General features: G+C 43.6%; 1 long non-coding RNA gene across 2 annotated transcripts; it reads right to left on the bottom strand.

Moving 5' to 3' along the window:
* Positions 1 to 204: 204 nt before the first annotated feature.
* LOC132073991 (uncharacterized) lies at positions 205 to 26,162 on the bottom strand. Of its 2 annotated transcripts, none has more exons than XR_009418559.1 (3): positions 26,084 to 26,162; positions 2,375 to 2,458; positions 205 to 1,771 (listed from the first exon to the last, which is right to left on the bottom strand). It is a non-coding gene; the product is annotated as an uncharacterized LOC132073991 (long non-coding RNA). The 2 variants fall into 2 exon arrangements; XR_009418560.1 differs by lacking the exon at positions 26,084 to 26,162 and adding an exon at positions 4,847 to 4,918.

Genomic DNA, 26,162 nt, shown 5'->3' with positions numbered 1-26,162 from the left:
GATTGCACTTAGGTTTCTGCAGTCACAAATTAAGTGTTCTGTAATCCTCCAGAGAAAATTATGGGAATGACATGTCAGTGACTTTAAGCTCTAATCTTACAAGCTTCACAATTCATGCTTTTATTTGACATTGATGGGATCACTTGAATGAGTAAAGTTTTGACTGCAATTAAAGCACTGCAAGAATGAAGTTTACAAAGGCTTTGTTTTGCTGTTGAATAATTCTAGTGATTTACAGGTGGTTTAGCTGCATTTAAACACTTAGTAGGGAACTCTCTCTTTTCTGATGATGAAATGCAGAATTCCTGCTCTTGGAATGACATGGGAACTGTCTGTGACTCCAAGTGTCAGCTGTGGCCACTTTATCCCATTCATCAGCGATAATCACACAGAGCATGCACTGGGTGCGACTTGGAAAGATTTCCATGGTGGACTAATGATTCTGTACAGGAAATTAATTAAAAAATAAGTCCTACTGCTTCCTTTCCATGCTCTGCCATAACAGGAGCTGTGTAAATGGATTTTGTTAGAGCTGCACTCATGACAGCTTTATGATCCATCTGAAAGGCAGAGCCAGAATCTGCAGACCATGGCCTGCGAGAACATCACATCTGACAAACTGTTCAACTTACTGGAACTTTTTAAACCTTTTTTTTTTTTATTTGAATAATAAAATGTGTAGCTGAGGGAAGATGACAGAGTGACAAGTCTGCTCTGTCTGTGCCATGGGAAGGGACTGTGTGAACTTCCTACTTAATGTCTGGCCATGGATCTCATTTATGAGCTGCTGCAGACACCCCATGGCATAATGGAGATGGAGGAGCCACTGAGAAATTATCTGTCAACTGAAAAACCAATTAATACAAACTGCAGTGAGAAAGAACTGTCTACCCAGACAGAGACTGGGATTGTGAAGTCAGTTACAGATGTCTTTAAGGCATTTTTATTTTTTTTTGGTCATTTTCAACTTGAACTTAAGCCACAGCTATTGGGGAAAAGCTGCTTCATCTTTTCTTTTTCTGCACCATCAATCCCCCAGCGTTTTCACCACCAGCTTAATGAATTCCAACTATCAAGAGAGCTCATCCGCTCTGTAATTTGTCTTTTTTTGTTCCCTTCACTAAACAAGCAGGAAAAATGTTTTTAATTTTCAATGCTGAATAAATACCTACTGTGTTTGCCAAGACTTTATTGACCTTCATGGCTGTTCACAAAGCTGACTGACTTCTCACAGAGATGGTTTATCTCCTCAAGCAAAAAAAAACACAAACCTGCCCTAACGAGAAGATGTTAATCTTCCTTAATAAAATAAATGAAAAGCAGCAGTTGAATAAATAATCCTGTGGCTAGTGAAAGCCCTTCATTCAGGATATGGTCCCAGAGCAGATTTTTGTTGACGGCAAGATCACACAGCTCTGGGACACCCTCAGTGCTCACTGCTGCCTCTGATGCTGCATTTCTTGTCACCTTCAGCAGCACCAACACCACTGCCTGTGGGCCATGAAATTCATTCAAATGATTCTAATACAAAGGGAAAAAATGAAGAGTTTCTTTCCTTGACCGAGTTATTTTCAGTCATTTGGTTTTCCACAGGGTCAGGGAAGAGGTGGCACTGCATTGCTGCTGAGCTGGGAATGAATGGCTGGGAGTGGGCAGAAACTGATTAAGCTGGCACCAGCAGAAGACATGAACTGTGGAATTACACCTTGGACAGCATCAAATCCCATCTCTCTTGCTCAGCTGGTCATGAGGAGCTGAGATGAGTTTCAGCCTGCAAGAAAACACAGTTCTTGAACTTTCACAAGAAAATCAATACACTGAACTCTGAGGTTCTTACTCAAGTTTTACTGGATTTTTACACAGGGCTCAACCTTCCCCACAGGCCTGTCTGCCTGAATTTTTCCATTTGAATTTCTCTCACTGAACAATTCTGTCATCTTAAAATGAGCAACGTGCAAGAAACAATCAAAGCCTCCACAGCTGGAATTTAACATCATCAGAAGGTCTGTGGTGTCTTTATATAAACAGCAAGAAAAAAAACCAGCATTTGGATCATTTGGGAGGAAAATAATAAGAACCATTACTGAAAAGATTCCTACACTGATAACAGTACTTCACATTCCTTCCTGTGTTTTGTTTAGCTGCACTGAGAAGTGAAGAGATCTGGGGAACAATCCCCTGGAACAGGCAAAGAGCCCTCAAATGCAGTCAATTATTTCCCACTAGTGAAACATCCAATTTACCCATTATGCAGGCACACCATGCATTTCTCTCTGTACTTTCAATGCTCCTCAAAGCTCTGAGCAGCAAAGGTGTGATGGCTACAAGGTATTTGCAACAACTGATGCCAAGGAGGGACAGGGATGTGCTGTACCTGAGGAAAAACAGCTTCTACCATGCAGAGCTTTCTTTGTGTACTTCTGGAACAATTCATTACTGACAGGTTTGTCCTCAGAATCTGGAAGAAGAAAACACCAGAAGTTGTTTGAATTGTGTTGTTCTGCAAAAGGATGAATTAAAACACAACTTGAGAATCATTTTTTTCTTTTCCTGCAGGTTTTACACAGATTTTTACCCACGTTATGACTCCTCACAATCTGTACTTGTTTGAGTGCAAGGCAATCGAGGTGAGCCACTAACCCATCACTAAATACAGGCACCATGCTCCCTTTGGAAAGAGTAATTTTGGATTAGAGCTCACCAAAAATTCACCAAAAAAAAAAAAATTGCTGTCTTTGTTTCACAACAAAATATGTGTAGGCACTCCTTGTGAGATGTATCCAAAATACATCCAAACCTCCTGGCAGAATCCCTCGAGCTGCAGTCCACTTGTGCACTGACTGTGGCAGTGGTGCCACAGGGAAGCAATTCTTTGTGGAGGCAGAATCCATGAATAGCAGGTGCCAGAGCATCACCTGCTGCACACAGCAACATCCCTGACGTAAAAGTTGTCTCAGATTTACTCTGAACTCTGTTTTGAAACCTCATCAGGCTGATTTTGGGGATTAGCAGGGAAGGAAATCCTAAAAATACAAAAGCAGGCTTATCAAGCTGGGGGGAAGGCAGTAAGATGTTTTTGTGACAAAGGCTTCAGGATATGAATTATGCATCACCAAAAACTGACTTCAGTCTGGATGGGAGGAGGGAGATTTCTGTGCATCCAAATCCCAGCACAACAGGCACAAGCTGCTCTGCAGGGAATTGTGTCCATCCTGTACAAACATTATCCATTTGAGAATCTCACTCTCTTTTTTTTTTTTTTTTTTTTTTTTTTTTTTTTGCCTGAGTATTATTTTGTGCTAATTGTGAGAATCTGAGGCAGAAAACCACAAATAACCTGTGAAATCCTTGGAATCAGTCTCCATCCAATTCAGAGAGGGCTACTGAAACCATAAGGAAGCAGGAACAGTCTGGCTTCAGCCTCCCTCTATTTCTGTCCACATTCCCACCCTGTGCCCATCACCATAGCAGCTGACTGCTCCTTCTGCAGAACACCAACCTTTGGGGCAGCAGAGGCAGCAAAATAGTGGGGATTTTTTTTTTCCCAAATGGATCACCATCTTCTGGATAAAAAGCAGCTGATGTTGTATTTTAGAAATTGGACAGGACAGCCATAATAAAATATGTAGCTCCCTGTTGATTGCTGAGTTATGTTAATGAGGGTATGATAATGAAGCAGCCACCCACAACAAAACTCACTGTTGATTGTCCATGTCCTTACATTATAAAAGCACATATTTTCATTGCCACTGCTCCCTGACACATTTAAAATCACCTCAATGGGGTCTGGGAGAAAAAGAATGGCCATTAAGAATAAAAAACAACCAAAATATTTCTTCAGCTTAAAATAGTTCTTCTGACTTACAGCTTATGGGACGTAAGAGCGATGAGCATCATTTTTAGCAACCACCCTGGCACCGTGGCTGTTATATAAGTTTCAATAGAAGCTCTAATCCCAGCCCTGAGCAGAAATGCCCCTGTCATGAAGCACTCCAAAGCCACACCTGCTGTTTGTGCCATGAGCTGGATCACAGCCACTTGTGTCCCTACAAAGTGAGCTCTCCAAGCCAGGCACTGCTGCCCCTCTGCTTATCTCCAGCACTGGATTAATTTGTGCTGCCCCACACTTCATCGTGGCACTTTGTCTGTCAGAGCATGCAAAGTGACCTGGAAGGAACTGCTCCTCTGGATCTTTAAAAACTAACGGCAAACAGCACCAAAACTTTTATTAGGCTGTGTTTTTTTTTTTTTTTGTCTGATGTAACACAGACTCAGACTACTCCACGATTACCCAAGAGGAAGCGAAATTAAAATTATCACACAGAAAGAAGATAACAATTAAGAAAGATAGGAAGTTCAATCAGACCACTTCAAGTTTTAACCTCAGCCTAATTCCCACGCCTCAGGAACACACTGCTGAGGACCTTTCAGTGAAAGACAAATATTCTGTACTCCTCCCATCACATATGACACTGCAAAAAAACCCCTGAAAGCCAAGCCAGCAATATTTTCAGAGTGAAACAAAGCACTTTAGAACTCTTCCTTGTTATGCAGAGGAAGCAAAGAAGCCAGATGAGGCAATGAGCAACCTGGGATAGTGGAGGGTGTACCTTCCCATGGAAGAGGGTTGGAACTAGATGGTCCTGAAGGTCCCTTCTAAACCATTCTGTGATTTTATGAAGCAGAAATCAGTATTTTTTACAGATATTCACTTCCTACATTCTGCTGCTGCACAGTGACAAATACATATGTCAGATACATTTATATACTACATACTTCATAGCAGGAAAAACAACCAGTGCAGAGATCTTACTTCATCAGTGTACTGGAAACAGAAATTATTTACCTTTCAATCTGCACAGATTTATAAGCAGGTTTTCCTTCAAACAACATATTCCTCTGGCATATGCAAGAGGAGATCAGCACCTGGAATTTATAAAATGGTTTATTTAGATGCATGTTTGAATTTCCACTTCAGCCTCCCCTCATGAAATGCAGGGATGTCACATGGTTATGGTAAAAATAAAGATTTTAGGGATTGATCAATGCCCTGCTAAGGACTGGAAGATCCAGGAGATGAGAAGGGATCACTCCATGCTGAGCAAGGATCATCTGGATCAACTGGTGAGCATCTGGCAGTGCTGCAATCAATCACATCTGCACAGTCATGCACAGTTTAGAATATTTACTGAATATCCTTCCCCCGAACCCCTTTCACTACTCAGTTTGTGCATGTGACTTCTGTGGCAGGACAGTCACATCATGAGGATAAAAGCAGACATTGTGCTTCAACAGTGAACACTGATGCTGGCACACACCATGGAAATTGCAGAGCTAATTAGAGGACAACATAATGCTCCATGTATTGAACACAGCCAGGCAAGGGATGGGAAAGGGGCTGGTGGATTCTGAAAATAAATTTGGTTTTGCTTTGATCTACAACCTCCATTGAACAACTCTAGTTGCGTTAGAAAAATATGTCCCTGTCCATCAGAAAACACAATGAACATCCAAATTACTGCTGATCTTTGTACTCTCCTCCCCACAACTGGCTCCACCTTTTGAAGCTGCAAACAAGGTCAGCATCTCATAACTGGAGCATTAAAGGATGGATGAAGTTCTGATTTTCTTTGGGACCTGAGAAACTCAGTTTGTGCAGTAGGTGTTTACCTTCTCAGCGATTTCCAAGGAAGGAAACTACAGCAGCAGGACAGAGATCAAGACACACTGATCTAGAAGCTTCATATAAAACAGAACAAAATGACCTTGGTTTTCTAGTTTACTGCCTGAGGCAAGAAAGAGAGACATAAAAAAAAAAAAGAGAAAGTATAAGGAATAATAAGACAATAAAACCTGATATAAAGGCAGATTAACAGCCTTTCTACTGCAGGCATCATAGGAAGATAAAGTTTTAAAACAGAGGCTTGAACACAAAGGTGTTTTTGTGGCATTTACAGAGAGTTGGGATGGCAGAAAGCTCCTTTCTATTGATACAGAACTGAGCTGCAGCAGATTGCTATCAATCCACGTGTACAAGCCACACAAACATCCTGGAAGGAAAACAAAATGATGCACACAGGTGCAGGTCTGGAACTTAACTACAGAAAAAGAGAGAGAATAATCAGATCCATTACTGCAGTGGAAATCTGGGAAGAGAGGAGATGCAGAATGTGCGCAGAGAGAACATAACACCACTGTGCACATTAAAAATATGATTAAAGAAGACCACAAAAAAACCCCAGAAATCATGGTTATCCAGTCAGGATGGAATCTCAAATGACTGATGATGTTGAAAGTCTGACCAGTGTAAAAAAGGAAGGATGAAGAACTAGTGTTGATATTTGGTTAAGAAAAAGCAACTGGAAACGTCAAAGTTTCCAATGAATTCAAGAGCAGATGTCAGTCTGGAAGTGGTGTAGGATGGAATCACAGAGGTGAACCCTAAATTGCAAATGACTGGTATAACTTCCTAATTCTAAAAATGTGGCCATTACTGAACTAAGGAAAAAGAACCTAAAAAACTCTAGTGATTCAGTCAATGAGAGATTTCACTGTTTGTTCTGCCAGCATTCAAGTTCTCCTATTTGTAGACATAAGTTAATTCATCAATTACTAAATGAGTTCAGTTAGTTCACAGCGTGTAATTAATTTATTCTCCTCTGTTAACAGGCACATCCTAGTGTCACTTTGTAGTATTTTGCAAATTCAATTACTAGACACAATGAGAAAAAGGGAATTTTGAAGGCAAAAATTAAAACTGCAGGAAAGGCAGATGCAAAACCTATGGAGATAATGTACAACACAAATAGCATCTGGCAGCAAGGTCCTTTCCCTGCCCAGCAGGGCTGACTGTTCTGAATTAACTTTTCTGTGGTTGGAACAGGTCTGGGAAGTTGGGTGCAGGGATGTGGCAGCTGCCAGCCCATGGTGGTGTCCCCACAGCCATTTCCCTGCAGCTACACTGACTTCTCATTTCTTTCAGCCCTTCCAGTCCTTTGCAAACAGTTCCATCAAGAGATCCCTTTATTCATGGAGCTACTCTGGATTTCTCTGTGGTTTTAACAGTGGCCAAGGAAATTCACTCAAGAGGAAATTCACTCCCCATAATTCCTACTGTAGCCACTGTGAAGGTTAAAAGGATTAAATGGTTGAAGTGATGACTGGGATAATAAAGTATGTGCTGTGTAACGCCAGCTGCACAGGCCTTGACAGAGTAAAGCTTTAGAAAAAAAAATAGAAGAGGAAAGCCTTTAAATATGAAACCTGACAGTCCCTTGAACATATCTGCACTCCAAAGGCCATGTGTAAAGCAGGAGCTGGGAGGAGAGCTCTGGATGGGTGTTGGGATGGAGGTTTCAGGCAGCACCTGCAGCAGGGCCAAGGTGGGAGCAACCCCAGGTAGGTCAGGTCTGCCTCTCACACTCACCAGCCCTTCCAGCACAGAGGGAAAACAGCACTGGATGCACCCTCAGCCAAGGAGGGCAACCAGCTGAACCATGATCACAGTAATGGACTGCAATTACAGCTTCATTAACAGGAAAATTAAGTTAGGTTTCAGTAACAAGCCATAAAATTTTTCTTTACACACAGGGCTGGAGCTCTGGGAAGGCCAGTCCTGTTCCATGGGTGATGCAGCACCAGGCAGGGACTCGTGGCTGACCCCAGTGTCCCCTGCCATGAGACTGGGACCCTGCAGCCATCAGCCACGTGGCCTGTCTCAGCTCTGCCTGGATTTTGGCAGGATTTAGGTGCCTACACTCTGGAGGGATAGAACTTTCTATTCAGGAGCTGCTGGGGCATCAGTGTGTGCTGTACCACAGCCAAAGGTGTCCCAGCTGGTGTGAGGGAACCTGCTTCTCACCTAGACTTTGCTGTGGTAAAGAAGCAGCCTGAACACCACTAAGTGCCCTGAAAAAGCCTGAAATCCACCCAAATCCATCCCAGCACCAGAGCCCTTTCCAAAACAAGGCTGTACAGAGGCCCTGGTGGTCAGGCCCTGAAGCACCACCTGAAAAGCAGGAGAGCCCCTTTCTGTGCCTGTTCAGCCTTCAGCTTCACTCCACCCTGGAAAACTGGAGCAGCACAGATGCAAAATGTGAGGCTGAACACATCTCTGCATCTTTGTGTGGCTCCTGGTACCCAAGAGGCTGCTCCACACCAAAGCTGAGCTTCCCTGTGCTCCCTGCCAGGCGCACACAACCTCAGAGCAACTGATGCCCAAATCCCTGTCTAAGGTGACATAAACAAGGCCCCTCTGGAGTGTCTCTCTCTACAGTGCTTATTCTGATTCCAAAAACCCATGACATCCACACCCTTGCCACCCTCCCAACACCTCAGGGGTCCCCCCAGCCTTTCCAGTCTTGTTCTGTCCCAGGAATGGGAATGGAGCTCTGCCCTGGGATCCAGGACTTTTTTTCACATCACTTGTAGGAATTATTTCCTAATTCTGGCCTAGGCAGTTGAGTTCCACACCCAAGGGCAAAAATCCAGCATGGATATAATAAACTGGGCATCTATGTGCTTTAAAAGCAAAGTACTGGATATTTCTAATGAGGGTACGTGGTGCATGTACAGGGAGACACAGCTAAGCATTATTTTGGGCTGAAGCTTAAAATACACAACCCTTCCTGAGCTACTTCTGTATTTGCATGGAAAATTTGGTGATATTCTTGATAAAAAATGAAGAATTAAAAGAATTTTGAAAGTGCTTAGAAAGACAGTAACAGGAAAGACAGAACAGATTCAGACTACAGCACAGCAGTGCAGTGAGACAAGGAACTATGATGCTTATGTTTGAGGTGTTGTAATTTAAGACAAACTGCAGCAGAACTGCTACAGCAGCTTGCTAATTCTATTACTAATCCTTACATCACACTTTCCAGACTCCTTATGGATCTCCCTCCTAACAGCCTCTGCTTTATCAGCATTTTTTGGCAAAAGGAATTACAGTAACTTCTGCTACAAGGGAATAATTGTGTCAGGGGGCTGGTGAGGAATATTCCCTTGCATTTCCAGACTGGAACAGCACTTTGCTTAGTGTGCTCTCTACAACACCTAACGGGAACAACCCTCATCCTGCCCTCAGGACCGTGAAAGCTGTATTATGTTCCCAGTTAAGGTGAGGATAATGTGTATCCTGTGTGGATGTGACAAGATAGACTAAACCAGCTAAAATAACTGAAGTAAAAACGCATTATATTGCACTGGAAAATACCATACAGACCAATAAAGCAATGCAGACTCAAAGCAAGAAGTCAGAAGTCTGACAGACCACAAGAATACAGATTATGAAGCCATGAAAATTCATTTAAAGCTGGATAATTAGGCCCACACCACAAATACTTATTTTTCTTCTCCTTAAATACAACAGGCCTCACTTAATGTGCCAATATTATTATTACATTGCTTTGTATCACTGCCCATGGGTACAAACCTCTTTCTTTAAACATCCCAGTCCCAGGTATTTTCAGATGCAAAGGAATGAAGGGGAAGGATTGGCTACAATGCCCCAATCAAACCTGCTCAAATCCATAGTTCTGTACCCTAAAAGCCAGATGCTGAGCATATCTGCTGCATCACTTCCCTGAATCCCTGCCAGCTCCGTGTGCTCTCTGAAATCCCCTGCGGAGATTTGCAGCACACCGGGAGCCCTGCACAGCTCTGCCTGCAACCCTTCCTATGAGGGACTCCTGAGCAATGGCTTTTATCTCATTAATTCGGTGTTTTTTAGGAAACTACTTTTCCCTGCCAGTTTTTAAACCCAGAGGAATTTTCTAGATGTGCAGTGACAGCGCATGAGTAATAGCTCCCTCATTAAACGACCAGGGAGTCATAAAACAAAACAAATTGTTCAGCTTCCCAGTGTTTTTCCGATTTGCTTTCCCTTTCCAAGTCCTGTAGTGCTCACAAACATCCCAACTATCTAAGTGACGTCATTTCTAGTCAGAATTCTTAAAGGAAACAACATGTCCTTTGCCTGTTGCTCAATTCTCTGGTATTCTTGCAGTCATTTATTTGTGCCCCTGAGTAGTTTCAAGTAATTTTGTTTTTTTTAAATCAAGAGCTAGTTGTGCCCATGTGAAATATGTTCTTCCAAAACACACCATGAAAAGCTTGTGTGGCATGGGAGAGGAGCTGTGTTGTGTTTACTCCTGCTGGGAAAAGGTTCTTTATCCCATTTTGATACCTGGGAACCACAACTATACAGAGTATATATTCAAGGAGTATTTTGAAAAGCCACAATTTCTGCACTGGTTTGTGAGAATGAGACAAGATCTCAGTCTCTTGTGTTTCTGTTCAGGATAAAACGGAATACCAAAACAACTCTGGGAGGTGAAAAGGCTTAAAAATATTTGCATTTAGTATGTATTTTGGCAGGCTGGCAGAAGCATTAATTATTATAGTTTTCAGAACAATCCTTTAAGGTGCTCTTGCAATCCTCACCTTAAGACAGCAAAGGAAGGACTGAGTAGAGTCAGTCTGAGGTGACCTGAGTTCAGTGTTCAGTGTTTTTACTGAAAAATGTGGTTTTCTACAGGAAAACTTCATCTCCTTTCGCCTGAACAAAATCTGGGAGCCACAGAATGAAAATCATTTCAGACAGCCTGAACATCTCACACCACTGAGATTCTAATTCTTTTTAGATCTTTTAATGAGCAGCAGAAAGCAAAGGAATGAGATAAACTGGGAGTTCCAGACCACAGTCCCCAACACATCTGGCAGCCTTGAAGAGATCCATTACACACGCCAGGCTCACTGACCTTGCAGATTTCTCCAGGATTAGAAAACAAACCAGCTGAAAGCTTATTCCTCTTTACAGGGAACTGTGCTCACTGTATCTACAAGTAAATGTTTATATGCTGCTGAATAATCAGCAGCTTTAAATACACATCTGAGTCAGGCAAAGAAGTGATGAATGCCAGGGATAAGACTACTTGAGCAAAAGGTGAGCAGAGAGCCCGGCCCAGAGCCTCAGGGATGCTCAAGAGCCTCACTGCTGATGACTGCACTGTGAGTTCAGTATTCAAACCCCTCTAAGGACACAGGCTGTCAGAATTTGCCTCTTTACACTGCTTTATAATTGGCAACAAAGGTGGGAACAACTTGCCAGCTTTGCTTGTCACATCATCCTTACGCCAGCGTGCGGAGGTACCGCTGAGGAAGGGGGATTTCGTCAGGACTGAAATACATCGCAGACACCGCGGCAGATGGCTCTGGGTGAACTGAAACGGAATTGAAAAGTTCAGGGTATTTTAGAGAGGGTTCATTTAAGATGAAATGAGGTAACAGCTGAAGAAATACAGAGCAGTGAAGGGAGAGAAAAACGTATCCTTGTCATCCTTCTCCTGACATACGGAGATGCTCAATGAACCGAAATGATTGTAAATATTTTGGCATTTGCACCACGGCCACAACTGAATGCTGACTTGTCCTGATACCCTGGAACCTCCCCACACATACAACCCCCACTGCCCTTCACATTTTGCAGTCCAAAGGGTGAGGAAATCTCTCCTGTCATCTGTTTAAATGCAAAGCACAGGTGAAGTGGGGACCTTAAAAGAACACGCCAAAGCAAGGACTGGAGAAGAGTTAAGAAATTAAACTTTTAGAGAGATAATGGAAACACCCAAGGTTATTAGACTAGTCTGAGAGAGCACAAATAACCCTCTGAATCTTTAATAATTGACTTTTACAAGGATTCCATCACCTCTCCCTAAAGTCTTTAGTACTGGCTGCTGCCAGAGATGTTACTGGAATGGGCACATCACAGGTCTGAGACTCTGCCCCAAGATACAACTCACTTTAACATTCCAGGAACAAGCCTGCTACTGAAGCAGAGTTTGGACAGCATTCCTAAAGCCACAGAGCCCATCAGGCCTGTGGACAGCTCCTCATTAAAAGAAGCAACAAGGAACAAAACCCCAACCTCTTTTCCAGGCAGTGAATGACACCAGCATGAGACTGACAACTTTCAGGATGAGGTCACCTCCGTTTCCCTTCAGAAATGAAGCTGGCAAGTACAATTAACAATAATTAAAAACTCCTTTCACAAAGGGACACTACACTTTTATTATCTCTGCTGAAGCCTAATCAAAAGCATCACAATGGGCTTGCTGATTTTATTTTTAAAGCAAGACATGACAGAAGACAGAAAGAAAACTGGCAATTAAGAACAGAAACCCTATTTTCTTAGGTGCCATAGTACTTTGGCTCAAAATACATATTGTCCCCCTGCTTCCCTAAAAGAAACTCAGTACTTACTAGGTAGACATGGGAAAACATAACCAAAATTTTTAATTTACCAAAAAAAGAAGCTTAATGGATAAATAAAAGTGCTTGTGACACTGAAAGTTATATGGGAAGTGTAAGCAACAAGCTGTAATCACAGTGATGAAAACTTCCTGCCATTGGATCCCAATGATTTTCTTCAGCACAGAGTTCCAGCTGCAGTAACTTCCTTTGCATTCCAATTTACTATTAAAAAAATATAATGATACAAGAGCCAAATTCTGCTGCACATCTACAATTCAGTAACAACTTTATAAATCCTTTTAAATGTTTTTATTTTTGCTGTGCACATTGAGAGTCCCACTGCTCTTTATCAGGGAAGGTATTTTGCTATCGGTGCATCCTCCTGTACACAGGCAGACCTGCCAGGTCAGATTTACCAGCAGAATTTAGGGTGCAGACTAAACCCTGGTAACTGGCTTTCACCCAGAAACCTGAGTGCTTAAATCACTTCTAGATGTGTGATTACTTTGGAAAGATTTAGTGTTACAACCCCAAAACGACCCTGCTGCTGTGCAGAACACGCTGCGCTGCTGCGTGATCTGAGAGAGGCACACGGGTCCCCCTCTCCCAGGAGCGTGGGTGGATGATTCTCCCAAGACTGAGCCAATTTTAGGACAGGAGGGAAGCCCAGGGACTGAGGAGTGAGGGGTTAAGTGGGAAGCAGGCAGAGTGCAGGGTGAGCCATGCAGCTGGAAGCCCACCTGCCCCTGGAGCGATGCCCGCTGGACGAGGAGCGGTGCCAGCCCACAGCCCGGAATAGCAGCAGGGCTGGAGGAAGGGAAGGAAATGTACGGTCTTGGGCAAGAGGTCACCCCTGTGTGAACACATCAGCACTTGAAGTGTGGTTTTGCAAGGGCCTGACTCCACAAATCCCCACAAGGGTCATGACAAGAGGCCAAGGACCAAGGACGCTGTGACACGATCCGGTCCCTCTGTCACTTCACAGACAAGTGTAAACAGGGAAGTCACATGGCATCCATCCCTAGTGTCATGCAGTGACTTCCTGAGTGCCACCCAGGCTCAGAACATCTCCTGCAACATCTCTTAGCCCACAAACAGTGCCTGCAAAAATGGGAACCTCGAAGCACCTCCTATTCCCGGCACCCATCCCCGCATCCTCCGTGACTCAGGAATCCGTCTCTGGATGCCAGCGCGCACTTCCCGCTTCCTCTCCCTGCAGTGCACACAAACGGGGCTGGGTGCTGACACAGTAAGTAGATTGACTGCAGTATTTTGCTTTTTGGACTGAGTCCCAACTTCAGTCTGATCTGGTTCTCAGATAGGAGGCTGTACATTGTCACAGCGTTTGTAAGAGCGGTTGCTACACTGATTCCACCAGATAGGCGAGGCTGTGCATCTGCATATCAGAAAACCAGATCCTGCACACTGCAGATGCACAGAATTTTCTCAGAATAATAAAGTGGAGAGACACTGAAACCAGCATGGAAATCAGTTGATGGGCTGCTTCCAAACACGCTGGTATAAATACAGGTCAAATTTGCATCACTATGTTTTTAAAGCCTTTTGAAAAGCAAATATTTTACAACAGTTGGGACAACAAGCCTGGGCGACAGCAGATTTGGACTGGTTTGTCCTATTACTACAACACTGGCTGTGGATCATGCCACAGAAAAACTCAACTTCCAATCAACTGCTCAAGTAACAGGTGAAATTTTCCCAGTGCTCAGCATCCAGAAGATGTCACCACAAGCTGGAATTAAGCACACAGGTGCTTTCTGCTGCCTGGCTCATTGAAAATCATGCCTTTCAAAGGATAGTTATTCACTGAAAATGGAGATGGATTAACCAGTCCTTATCACTAAATATATCTGAAGTACACAAGCAGCTCAGAAGCTCCTTTCCAACCTACTATAATCCTAACAGATCCCCACATGTTTTCTTTGACACTATTTTATTACGTTTACTCAGGAAAGAATGCAGCCTTGCTCATCCACATGGCACAATCATTATCTTTTAACAGCTGTACCATTTTGAGACAATTTTTGACAGGAATTCACACGCTATCATACCACTTTGATTTGAAATACACATATTTTAGACCAAAACCTTAAAGCTTCCAGGCATCTCCCGAAGGACTGGAGGAAGAAGGTCCTCAGACCCCTCACTTTGTCCTAGTTGCTCAGCATTTCTTCTGGTAAATGAACTGCAACATTTTAAGCAGACAAATTGCCTCTCACACATGTATTGGTTCTACCAGACTGACTAAGACAGACAAATAGTGAAAACTTGTTTCTGGCAGTAAATAACAAGCTGCTTTGAACTATTTTTCAGCCCAGAACTGCAAATTAACAACTCCACGCACAGTCTCCATCACAAAGCACTGTAATATGTAAAAAGGGTGCTATGAATTTTAATGCAGAAGTGTGTGACGTATCTTCCAGATGGGAAGCATTAGAAAAAAATGTTATTACACACACATATTTTTAATATTAGGCAAATGAGACATCTTGCATGCAGCCACGTTCTTGGGGCAGCTATCACAACTGAAATACATGGCTGATCATAGGGAATTAAAAAAATAATTATTCAAACAAAACCACAAAATCACAAGGGATGGGTGACGTATTTTTTTACCACCCTCCTTGCCCTATCCTTTTCCAGCAATTTAAATGGTTTCAACACGTTAAAAAAACCCAAAACAATTTAAAAAATATATATCTTGTTTCTTGAAGCTGTCTGGTTCTTCTACAGACACTATCTCAGCATTATGCAGCCACTACAGCCATGAGCTGCTGCTTTCTGGTTTGCTGAGATGGTGAAAAGTTGAGTGGTTCCCCTCACTTTCCCTGGAGCAAAAAAAAACCAAGAAAAAGTCTGGGTAATGAAAGCATTAGAAGATAGAACCTCCAGTAATAAAATCTATTTTATAACAGCAGGAAACAAGTTTAAGATAATATGTAGGGCCTTCAAGGAGCTATTGAAACAGCTTTCACCCACCTAAAGGAGCTCTAAGAGAGCTGGAGAGGGACTTTGGACAGGGACAGGGAGTGACAGGACACAGGGAATGGCTTCCCACTGGCAGAGGGCAGGGTTAGATTTGATATCAAGGAGAAATTTTACACTATAAGGAGAGTGAGGCACTGGAACAGGCTGCCCAGGGAAGATGTCCCATCCCTGAAGGGTTCAAGGCCAGGTTGGATGGGGCTTGGAGCATCCTGGGATAGTGGAAGGTGTCCCTGCCCATGTTGGAACAAATGATCTTTGAGGTCCCTTCCAACCCAAGCCATCCTGTGATCCTGCAGCTTCATGTCATGCGGTGGTTAAAATGTGAGCTGAAAGGCTCAGAACTCTCTGGGGCAGAATGAAGTGAAACAAGCCAAGCCAAAAGGTTTTGTTTCTCATCCATGCACCCTTGATCATGTTGTTCACAACTTTCCCTGTAGGAGCCACAACACACTGACCCCTTATGTAACCCAAGCCTTGGAAAAGTCAGTAACTCCACTCCTGCAGCAGCTTCCTGCACCTGCCTCTACAGGTAAAAAAGGATTATATGGATCAGAACTGCTGTGTTTATGAAATTTTGGTTTATTTTTTTGCTCAGCAAGCAGCTAGTTTATTTTCTTAAAATAAAAGGAGTGGCTGTGTTAGGGAAGAAAAAAAAAAAAGGAAAGAAAAACAACATAATGAAAAGGAAGAACACACCCATATGGAAAAAAATGGCCAAAGACAAAGCAGGCTTATTGCAAATGCTGCACAGCCCTGTCACTGACAAAACCAAACTATGAATTAGCCAGAAGGGAAACTTCAAGGTTCTCATCCCTGTGTGCACTCAGAATCTGTCCACACTTCCACAGAGGTCTCACACTACTCTTATGATTGTTGTGATAAGTTTTACTATCAAGCAGAACAATAAACAAACTTCTAGTTAGCCCTGCCACTGTAAATATTTTAACTGTGTCCCGCAGACCCACAGGTGGCAATTGGGAGCAGAGTTTTTTGACAAAGCAGTTCAGTTCCTGCAGCTCTCAAAGTGTAAACACCACCAGGACCTCTGCTTAGGTAAGGAATGCAAATGTGAGGGTTTGACAGATCTACAATCCAACAAGTTTGTATTAAACACACCCCACGTTCCTCTGGATTTTATTCTGCACAGTTACTACAGCATTTGAACATCAGCAAGTGATTTGAGCTGTTTTAATGGTAAGAAACATCTGCTTAAGTACAGCAAATTGTTTCTGGATTTGTCTAGGATTAGAAAATGAGTAAACACTGAGTACTGTACAAGCTGTCTTGGCTGCAGTTCCAAGCTTTATAGGAAATACACTCTGCAACAGGTGACCGTGCTCAAGATGAGGAAGATTCCACAGAAATGGTTCAAAGTCTGGAGCACGTCTGCCATAAGGAAAGGCCAGAGAATTGGGGTTGATCAGCCTGGAGAAGGCTCCAGGGAAACCTCACAGATCCTTCCAGTGACTAAAGGGGCTCCAAGAGAGCTGGAGAGGGCCTTGGGACAAGAGGGAATGACTTCACACTGCCAGAGGGCAGGATTAGATTCGGTATTTGGGAGAAATTCTTCACTTTGAGGGTGGTGAGGCATCTTATCTGGCTGCTGATGAAAACCTGCAGGGACTGGTGTTTTCAGAACACTGCATATGAATTTATTCCTTAGCAAATACCTTTCTGGCAGCTCAGACAAGCCCTGTCACTTCCTGTAGTCACTCACCTCTATTTGGGCTTGAAAAGGACTTTTGCTCTATTACAGTAAGTATTGAGAATGGACTGTGTGCAACTCAATATGACTTAACAGGGCAGCAGAGACCTCACCTTGGACAACAGCTTGACTGCACCTGACTACAGAGAGCTCACAGCTGGGGCTGTAACTCTGCCATAATGAATAAAAACAGCTACAGATTAGTCACAGTGAGCTACATCCAACCTCACAGCACTTATAGTTAAATATCCTAATAAGAGACTTGTCAGGCAGGGTCTGGTAATGATTTAAAGTTACTTTACTTTCCCATCTCCTTCATTAAAATTAAAGGAATTCCAAGTTTAGGAGCTGTCTTTATGCTGAGGCATTGCAGGTTTGTAATTCCAGCATATCCTTCACCTTCACACCTTTTATTAGTCAGGTAACTTTCAGCTCCTGGGAATGGCCACTACAAACTGCAAAAAATCATATGGATTAAAAATCTCTGTCTGGGATTTTGTTAGAGCCAGAAGAACCTGCAAATGAATAAATATGGTCTGACATCTTTCTGCAGGAATAGCACCAGCATGCAACCAGCTGACCAGGGTGAGGGTTACTGTTTTATGCCCAGACACAGAGAAGTTCAAGCAGAGTAAGTCCCACGCCAGGGGAAGCAGCAGAAGTCAGCAGGGTCTGTGTGCTGCCCTGCACACCCCTGTGGCAGCTCCCAGCCCCTCTGCCTGTCTCCAGGAGGGTGGCTGTTCCCAGGTATCCTCACAAAACCAGCCCATAACACTACTCCAACTCTTTGCTACCTCCCTCCCCATGCACTCACCCCCTCCCACCTCCTCTCTCACTTGCCAGTCTCGTTTCCCACCCACTCACCCTTTCCCTTACTCACTCCTAACCCACCCATTTTCACATCCCTCATTCATCTCCCTGCTCAGTCACACAACCTGAGCCTCAAACACCTCCAGTACACTCAGGGAGAGGAACTTTGCTTCCCAAGACCTTGCCTGTGCCTCTCTCATCAACATCCCCATGCCCTCTGCATCCAGAGTTTGAGGGGAGGCGCCTTACTACTTTGGGCTCCCCAATGTCCATGAAGCTCCATAAAATCAATCTCCACCCACATCACTGCTAATCCTTCCAGCCATCCCTTCTGGATGAGCCAAACACTTTCTTTGGACAGAGTGGGGATGGATGGAATAAGGACTGAGCACTGCTGCCACATCCATGCATGCTGTGCCTCCAGCAGGCACCCAACACACCCCAACCCTATCAAAACTCTGCTCCTGGAGGCTTCCAACCCAACCCTCCAAACCTCTGGGGCACTCTGGAAATAAAAGCAGAGGTAATGCTTCAGGAACATGCAGAGGACTGGGCTAAAGGTGCTGGATCATGTCCAGAGGGCAGCTCAAGGCAGCGTGGCTGTGCGCCAGCTCACACCAACCACCCACCCTGTCCTCCTCTCATGGGGTGACTGCAAAGAAAACAAAGTCCACTTGTCCTTTTTATAGGCAACTGAACTATAAAAAACTGAAGTTTTTTTGTTTTTAAAGGGGGGGTTATAGATCTAGCTCTTAGTGGTCCAGACAAAGGAAAACTTCCGAGACAACCCTCCCCGGGCACCCGAAGCTTCTGGTAGTGAAGAGCAAGCCCTGAGGAAGAAACAACAAACAGGCAAACCCCAAATCCCACAGAAGCAAGCAAAACTATAAAAAGAACAATAGTTATGAAGAATTTGAATGGAAAGCTGGGATAGGGGGTTGGGGAAGACTCCAGTAACTAGACTGCAACTTCCACTAATTCTGTCACTAATAGAAAACTAGTTTTTTTGGTTTCCCTGCAATGCCCTCTGCAGACTTGTCTGCACACAGAGCTTCCTCACAGTTTAACTGCCACAATGGAGTTAAAAATCACTTAAATTTTATCTCCTCCATACAAAAACATTTTCATTTCCAATTCAAATTGGTCTTTTCAGGTAATTTCAACAATTTCTCAAATGACACCAGAACAGACCACTCTTATACTAAAATAAAATATGCATCTGAGAAATTATACTATTAGCAGTTCCATTTAAAATCTATCTTCAATCAGTAGAATTTTCCCAAAGCCTGAAAAACTGAACATGCAGCACTTAAGATAAGTGATACATTTAATATTCAAGATCACATAATCCTATTCCACTCATATTTACAGGCTGTTAACACCCGAGCGAATTACTGAAAGATGAGAACGTAGACTTGAAATAATATGAAATATTATGAAGTAAAGAAATGGAAAAATTTAGGGCACATATTAGGCAAAGAAAAATCTTGCCATTGAACTTTGTGGGAAAGATTCCAGAGGATCAAAGTAGAAGGCCCAGTTCTTAAAGCATCCCCAGCCATAAAGTGCAGGGGAAAAAAAAAAAAAAAACACACCCAAATGCACAACCACCCAAAACCACGCAGCAGGAGACATGTACTGGCACGACCATGGCCTGGATGATCTAATGCACTTTCCATCTCTAACATCTCTGATTCTGTAATTCCATAGGAGCTCTGAGCACAGGGCTGGCCAACTTCTGCAGCAACTCAGTCGACTGATTGGTGTGTGATAATCACAGCGCTCAATTAAAAGAAGGCCCTTGGAGCTGGGTGTTGCAGCTCCTTCCCATCAAAGCCCTGCCAGTAGGGATGTGACTGGCAGGGGCTCAGTAATGACAGGGTTGTGGGGAACTCTCCTAACACAGGCACAACAGAATTTATGTCATTAAAGAGACAACCATCACCTTCCTGGAAAAACGCCCGGGGTCAGCTTTTGACAGCGGATTTGATAACACAGAGCTCAACTGTGTCAACATTTACGTATGCAAATAACTTCGCTCCTACGTGCGAGCCTTAAGAGCGGCTGGATCTATACTACACAGCATTTTTAACTATTTAACTCTTGATTTGTGCACTGAGAAAATCTTCCCTCGGGGTAAAATACCAGCTTGTTTCTCAGATCACGTGCTTTGTTTGCTGTTTTCAAGCCGTTAGGTAAGCACACACTCGTGGGAAGAGGACGGCGCAGAAGAACGCACGGCATGGCACGAGCACACCTCTGGTGTTTTAAAGGAGCTTGTGGGAGAAAAATGGATTATTGCAGCTGCAGCAAGGATCAATCAGGAAAATTGGGAGAAAAATGCAGAAGAAGAGAAAAAACTCCAGAGCAGTAGAGTAGAAACAGAGGCATGTAGAAATATAATCCTTCCCAACTGTGCTCTGCCTGCTGGAATCCAGCTGCCCAAACTACTGCTGCCCCAAAACCTCCTGCAGAGAGGGGTTCAAGAGTATTTTGCTTTTTTTTTTCCCCTCCTGGCCAATGGAAATTCTATCCTGACTCTGATTACAACAGGAGGTGACTTGTGGAATAACAGACAAAGGGAAGTTTTTGGAAAAGTATGAACAGAAGAACAATTTGCGATGCTGTTTGCAAAAACGCCAGTTTGATAAATGTCATGAGACTATCAGGCTCTATAAAGTTTATTTCTATATATTTATATAGAACAGTAAGATTTAACGTTCTGATTGGTTATTGGGAAAAAATTCTTGGCTCTGAGGGTGGGCAGGCCTGGCACAGATTTCCCAGAGAAGCTGTGGCTGCCCCTGGATCCCTGGAAGTGTCCAAGGCCAGGCTGGATGGGGCTTGGAACACCCTGGGATATAGTGGAAGGTGTCCCTGCCCATAGAAAGAGGGTTGGAATTAGATATCTTTAAAGTTCCTCCCAATCCAAACCATCCTTTGATTCTGTGATCAATAACCAGAAGTTTTAGCAATGGGTGGACTCCACTCTGGCACTACACGGTATCATGATAGGTACTTTTCTTTTTCTTAGGTACTTCTGATCTGAACAGATGCTGAAGTTAAATGCAAACACCTAAAATCCACATGCCAAAGGAACACAGGAAAGTGTTCAACAGAGTGCTTGTTTTGGAGTAAAAGGTTAAATTAGCTCTTCCTTGAGCTCCACTGTGATGAACAGACAGGGAAGGTGAGGTTTCCTGTACATGCTGATGAACTTCATGCAGCTGTCACTGTAAGTGACAGTGTCACCTTCTCTTTTGCTTCTGGCCATGAATTCCTCCCCCCTCCCCATCAGCAGCCCTGCAGTCATGTCATGGCATGGAGCAGCTCTGTTTTCCCAAGAGAAAAGAAATGGAGAAGAAAAAACACTTTTTCAAACCAGCTCAGCAAATTGAGCTCTTCAGTTTGGATCACTCCAAGACCATGAGGGATGGCCATGGAAGGAACTGACCTTGAAACCACATGTGAAACCTGCAGAGCCGGTACCCTCTGCTCACACTGAAACACCAAAGGCAAAACAACACCCAACAACCACTGCAACCCAAAGCCATGTGCACAGAGGACAACACCGTCACCTTGAGAGAGTATCCCACTGGTTAAGAGTTCACTTCTCCCAGGGCTGGGCATTTCCCAGCTCCTGCAAAGTCCCTGAACCAGCACAGGCTTCAAGCAGAGCCTGGGCTGAGGCTGCTTTCTGCCCTCCCACTGGAGCGGGGCCAGCTCAGAGGAATTCAAAACTCACAAAGCCATAAAGAGAAAGCCCTGGAGGGCAAGTATGACTCCATGAGAAAGAGACTCCCAGGAGTAGGGGCAGAGCCCTGTATTCTGGTCCCTTCTCCAGGAACTGCTCATGCCTACTGCACTGAAGATTAGATAAAATGTATACATAGCTCCCTTTATATTAAAGCTTCAAAAATACATCCTATGAGCTATGTAAACACACCTAAGAGCCAGTGAGAGCTCTGCCCTAACAGGAGAACAGCATATTCCTACCTGTATTCTTGGAAATATTTTTATACTTGGTGGATAAAAGTAAATCAAAGCGCAAAGCTGAGATCTTCCCAGGTATGACTCACTGCTGCCAACCTCATGTTTTGGCAATAAAGCTGCATGCACACTCTCACCTGAGCCTGTAATAACAGGCCATGTGGGGAATTTCTGTAGCCACTTGGGTTCTTAAAGGTACGATTCAGGTGCCCAAACTTTGGTGAGAAGTGAAACTGCCTGTTAATGTGCATTTGCTGCCCCAGGGAACACCTGCAGTCCCAGCAGGACACGACAGCACTGCCTAGAGCTGTCCCAGTTTGGCAGCAGAAATAAATCCAATTCTGGATGCCCCATCCCTGGAAATGTTCCAGGGCACACTGGACAGGGCTTGGAGCAACCAGGTCCAGTGGAAAGTGTCCCTGCCCATGGCAGGGTGTTGGAATTGGATGTTCTTTAAGGTCCCTTCCCACCCAAAATATTCTGTGAGAAGGAATTGAGGTGATGAGGCAGCAGAGATCACACACACAACTCTCTGAAAATGCACAGATAGGAGTGGCTTCCATTCATACCTCATGCTGTTGGAAAACATGTATTTTTATTTGCCTCAATTACCTCTTTTTTTTTTTAGGTGTTGGTGTTACCATTCCAGCTGAGTGATGGAAGACTCCTCACTCCTCTTTTCCAGGTCCAATTTGAGCTCACCATTTCCTATGCAAACTTTAGCTGCAAACTCCAGATAGCTACAGGCCATAAAAAAGCCTTGAAAATTTATAAAACAAACAGCAGCCTGTGAACTTCCACATGGGAATCCCTCAGACATCACTAAAAAATCAACATTATCAAAACACTACCTAGACCTGAAACATCAAGCACTTGGTACAAGACATCACAACAAACACCTGTGCACCCAGTTTTGGACTGTGAAGTGTTTTCCTTACATGCAATTTTATGGGTTGTGTTTCAATAGATACTATTTATGATGAAGGCAGGTTTATTAGTTGATTTTTGTTAGTTTGCTTTTTTAAAATCCAGACTTTCATTAACTACTGCAATGAACAATACTCTGCTTCAGAGACAGAGTGCTGTTCCACCTGCCTCCATGTGCTGCCTTTTTTTTAAACTCAAGATAACAACCAAAGGCATGGAAAAACATCACTTTTGCAACATATCATTTAGATTCCTTCAATAATATCAGGTGACATTTTCAAAGCTGCCACTAAAAGGAGATACTGCATGCATGACCAACTCAGCATATTCTATGATTCTGTGACTGTATGTAAAAAAAAAAATCAGGTTTCAAAATATGTTTTATTCAATTTTTTTGGGTGAAAACCAACCCTGTGCACTGCATCAATGGTAAAAGCCACCTTCCCAAACCAGATTATTTTGAAGAGCAGCACTTTCCCTGTCTCACAGGTGGAGACACAGCAGTGAACTCAACATTCTAAGACTCCTTCTCCTCAAACAGGGCCTGCTTGGGATTTTTCAGTAAATGGAACTGCTCCACTGTGATCCTGAGGAAATCTGATCTGCTGCTTCAATACAGGTTTAACAGTTAACAATTTAGCAGCAATAAAAATCTGCAACTTCCTTACTTTTCATCTGAAGTGATAAGAAAACAATGATTTTTTTTTCTTTTGGAAAAAGAAAAAATCCCTTCTGAGAAAATTTTGATAACGTTACGGTTAAATAAATGATTTTCAGGAGACACGCAGTTAATTTACAAAAATACTTGGCAAAAAGACCTATCTTTGAATATCTAATTCATATAATGTTCCCCTTTATTTGTTTAATTCAAGTCAAATATTTTCCTCCACCCTTTCCTTTTCATAGGCTTTTCACACCCACATAACAACCAAGTGACTCTTCCCTGACCTGGCCTCCCACGCCTTTGGTACAACTGCTCCCCACTCCTGAGCTCTTCTCCCAGGATCCAAAGGAAGCACTCAAGGAAGGGAAAGGAAACCCAGTACAATGCTGAACCTTCCTTTTTCTTTTTTTTTTCCCCTCAATTAAACCACTGGGTTTATTTGGTGTTCCCCACGGAGAGCACCCTCCGCAGATGTTTTGGAAAAAAAGGGAAAAAATATCCCTGAGTGATGTCTGTGAGTGGCAACACAAGTGGGTTTGGGATGGCAAGGTGTGCTGGTGTCACCATCCAGGGAAACAACAGCAGTGGATCCCTCCCTTCATGGAGAATGTGCAATTCCTACAGTTCTTTGGAGAAGACATGTCACAGAGCAAGACCGAGTCAATAATCACTATTCTGCTTTTCCCATTTTCAAATCATCTCAGCATTCCAAACTGGAAATCCAAGAGCTACAGTATCCCATATCAGCATCCTCTCCAAATGGAAAACACAGTCTTAATGCTGGTAAAGCCCCAAAGGGAAGTTAAATATCACTGCCCTCATTTCAATGACAACTAAAAATAAACAACTTGCCCAAGAAGCTCCCCCCTCCAAAGAATTCCTCCCAAATACAGCGACAGAGTCTGCAGCAGATTCAGGGAGCACAACTTCCAGACCCAGCTCTCTCAGCCAACGTGATTCCTTCCAGCCAATAGTATGTTAATGATTTGGGGTTTTTTTCAGAAACCACTAATTGATATCTTTTTTTCCCTTGGCATTTCACAGAGCCACTTAAAAATAACATAGTTTCTATTTTAGGCATATTTTAGGGAAAAGTATCATTAGATTTAATTCCAGGGATGAACATCTGATTTTCATGTGAAATTCTAGAGGACCAGAGCCTTGTTCATTCAGTGTTACAGGGAAATTACAGTTTAGCCGTGACTCTGGGATGATGTGGTCCCAAAGCTGGAGCTCTGGCCCACCCCCTTTGCTCAGCACCAATATCAGCAGAGGTTTGTAGCTGAAAGGTGGGAGGGAAAAGCAGTTTCAAACTGTTTCTGTCCGGAAACAAATCCACCCTGATCAAGAAAGTTTCCCCCTCATTCACAGACTCCTAACCTGTGGCAGGGCAGCCAGTGCTTTCTGCAAAAGCTCCAGTGGAAAAAAAATAATAAACGAAAGCACCTCTTTAAAGAGCTGCTGAAGGGCTTTCTCTCATTCCCATTTAGCAAGATACCATCTCAGCACTGAAAATAAGCACATAAACTTACCAAAGCAATATCAGGAGAAGCATCAGAAATAAAGTTCAGGCGTTACTCAGCCGTCAGCACCTCAGCTCCTCCCTGGCACCAAGCAAACCCCACAGCAGCAGGTACCAGAACTGCCTCTGCTCTGCTGCTCACACCCGAACGCTCACAGCCGGGCTCTGAATCTGCCACCAACAAAAGAAACCACAGGAAGACTGCTTCCCTAATGCTTCAGAACTGAGTCAGTGGGTCAACAATTCCTTCGGTTTAGGAGCCAGACCAATTCCCTTAAACACCCCTTCTTTTCTTTTTTCTTTTTTTTTTTTTCCCTTTCTGATGGAGAAGCCAACTGTCTCCTGCCAGTGGCAAGCCCATCTGCTTCCAAAACAGAACCAAACCACTCCAAACCACCACCTCGTTTTGGCACAGGCATCCGTCCTGACGCAACTCCATTTTGTCTCCCACGTCTGGGAAAAGCCATGAGAAAATACTTACAATGGGAAAGGCAGCCGGGCAAACTGCTCCGCGTGCACCTTGCGCAGGCTGTGCCGGCTCGCAGCCCACGCTCCCATCTCCCTGGCATGGGGTGCCACGAAGAAGAGCACTTCTTGTGACCCCACACCTGTCCCCTGGTGTGCCCAGGCACAGAATATCCTGGGCGTGCATTTCAGGAGCGGTGGCTGAACAAAGAGAAAGCTCCGGAGCTGCTAGCCCTCTTCCCCATCCATGACTCAAAACCGTCTGGTGGAGAATTGGTTTCGTAATAACCCTTTAGTACCACCTACTCACATCACAGAGCGATTCTTGCAGCAAATGCACAGGAAATCACCAATGACTGCCAATGGAGCTACTATTCCAAGAACCAGCTCTTTCGGTTATTCCTTCATCACTTGGAAACCGAGATGCTTTTACTTTCCCTATTGCAGAGGGTGTAGGGTTTTTTTAAGATGAGCCCTTAACTAGGATCCTGTAAAATACTTTGTTGATAAATCACCAGCTGAAAACTTGCCCACTGTATTTAAAAAAAAAATGAGAGAGAGAGAAAGAATTTCACAATAGTCATTCCAGAAAATACAGTAACTCCTTTCTGGAAATAACTCACTGGACAAATCAAGCGGGGAGAATTAATTTTTGGAGACAGTCTGCATCCTGCAGAGCACACAAAGGCGGTGCTGTCAGCCACGTGCCTTTGTGACCACCAACAGCAGACCCCTGACTCACCCAACCACGAGATGAGTCGCTATGAATGAGTTTCCTCTTCTTCCACGCTCCCCAGGGGTGCTCTGTGCCATATCCTGAG

This window comes from Ammospiza nelsoni, chromosome 5, assembly GCF_027579445.1.
Source record: "Ammospiza nelsoni isolate bAmmNel1 chromosome 5, bAmmNel1.pri, whole genome shotgun sequence".
Classification (NCBI taxonomy): Eukaryota; Metazoa; Chordata; class Aves; order Passeriformes; family Passerellidae; genus Ammospiza; species Ammospiza nelsoni.
Note: the sequence above shows the minus strand (reverse complement) of the source record. Positions and strands in the feature narration are given on the sequence as shown.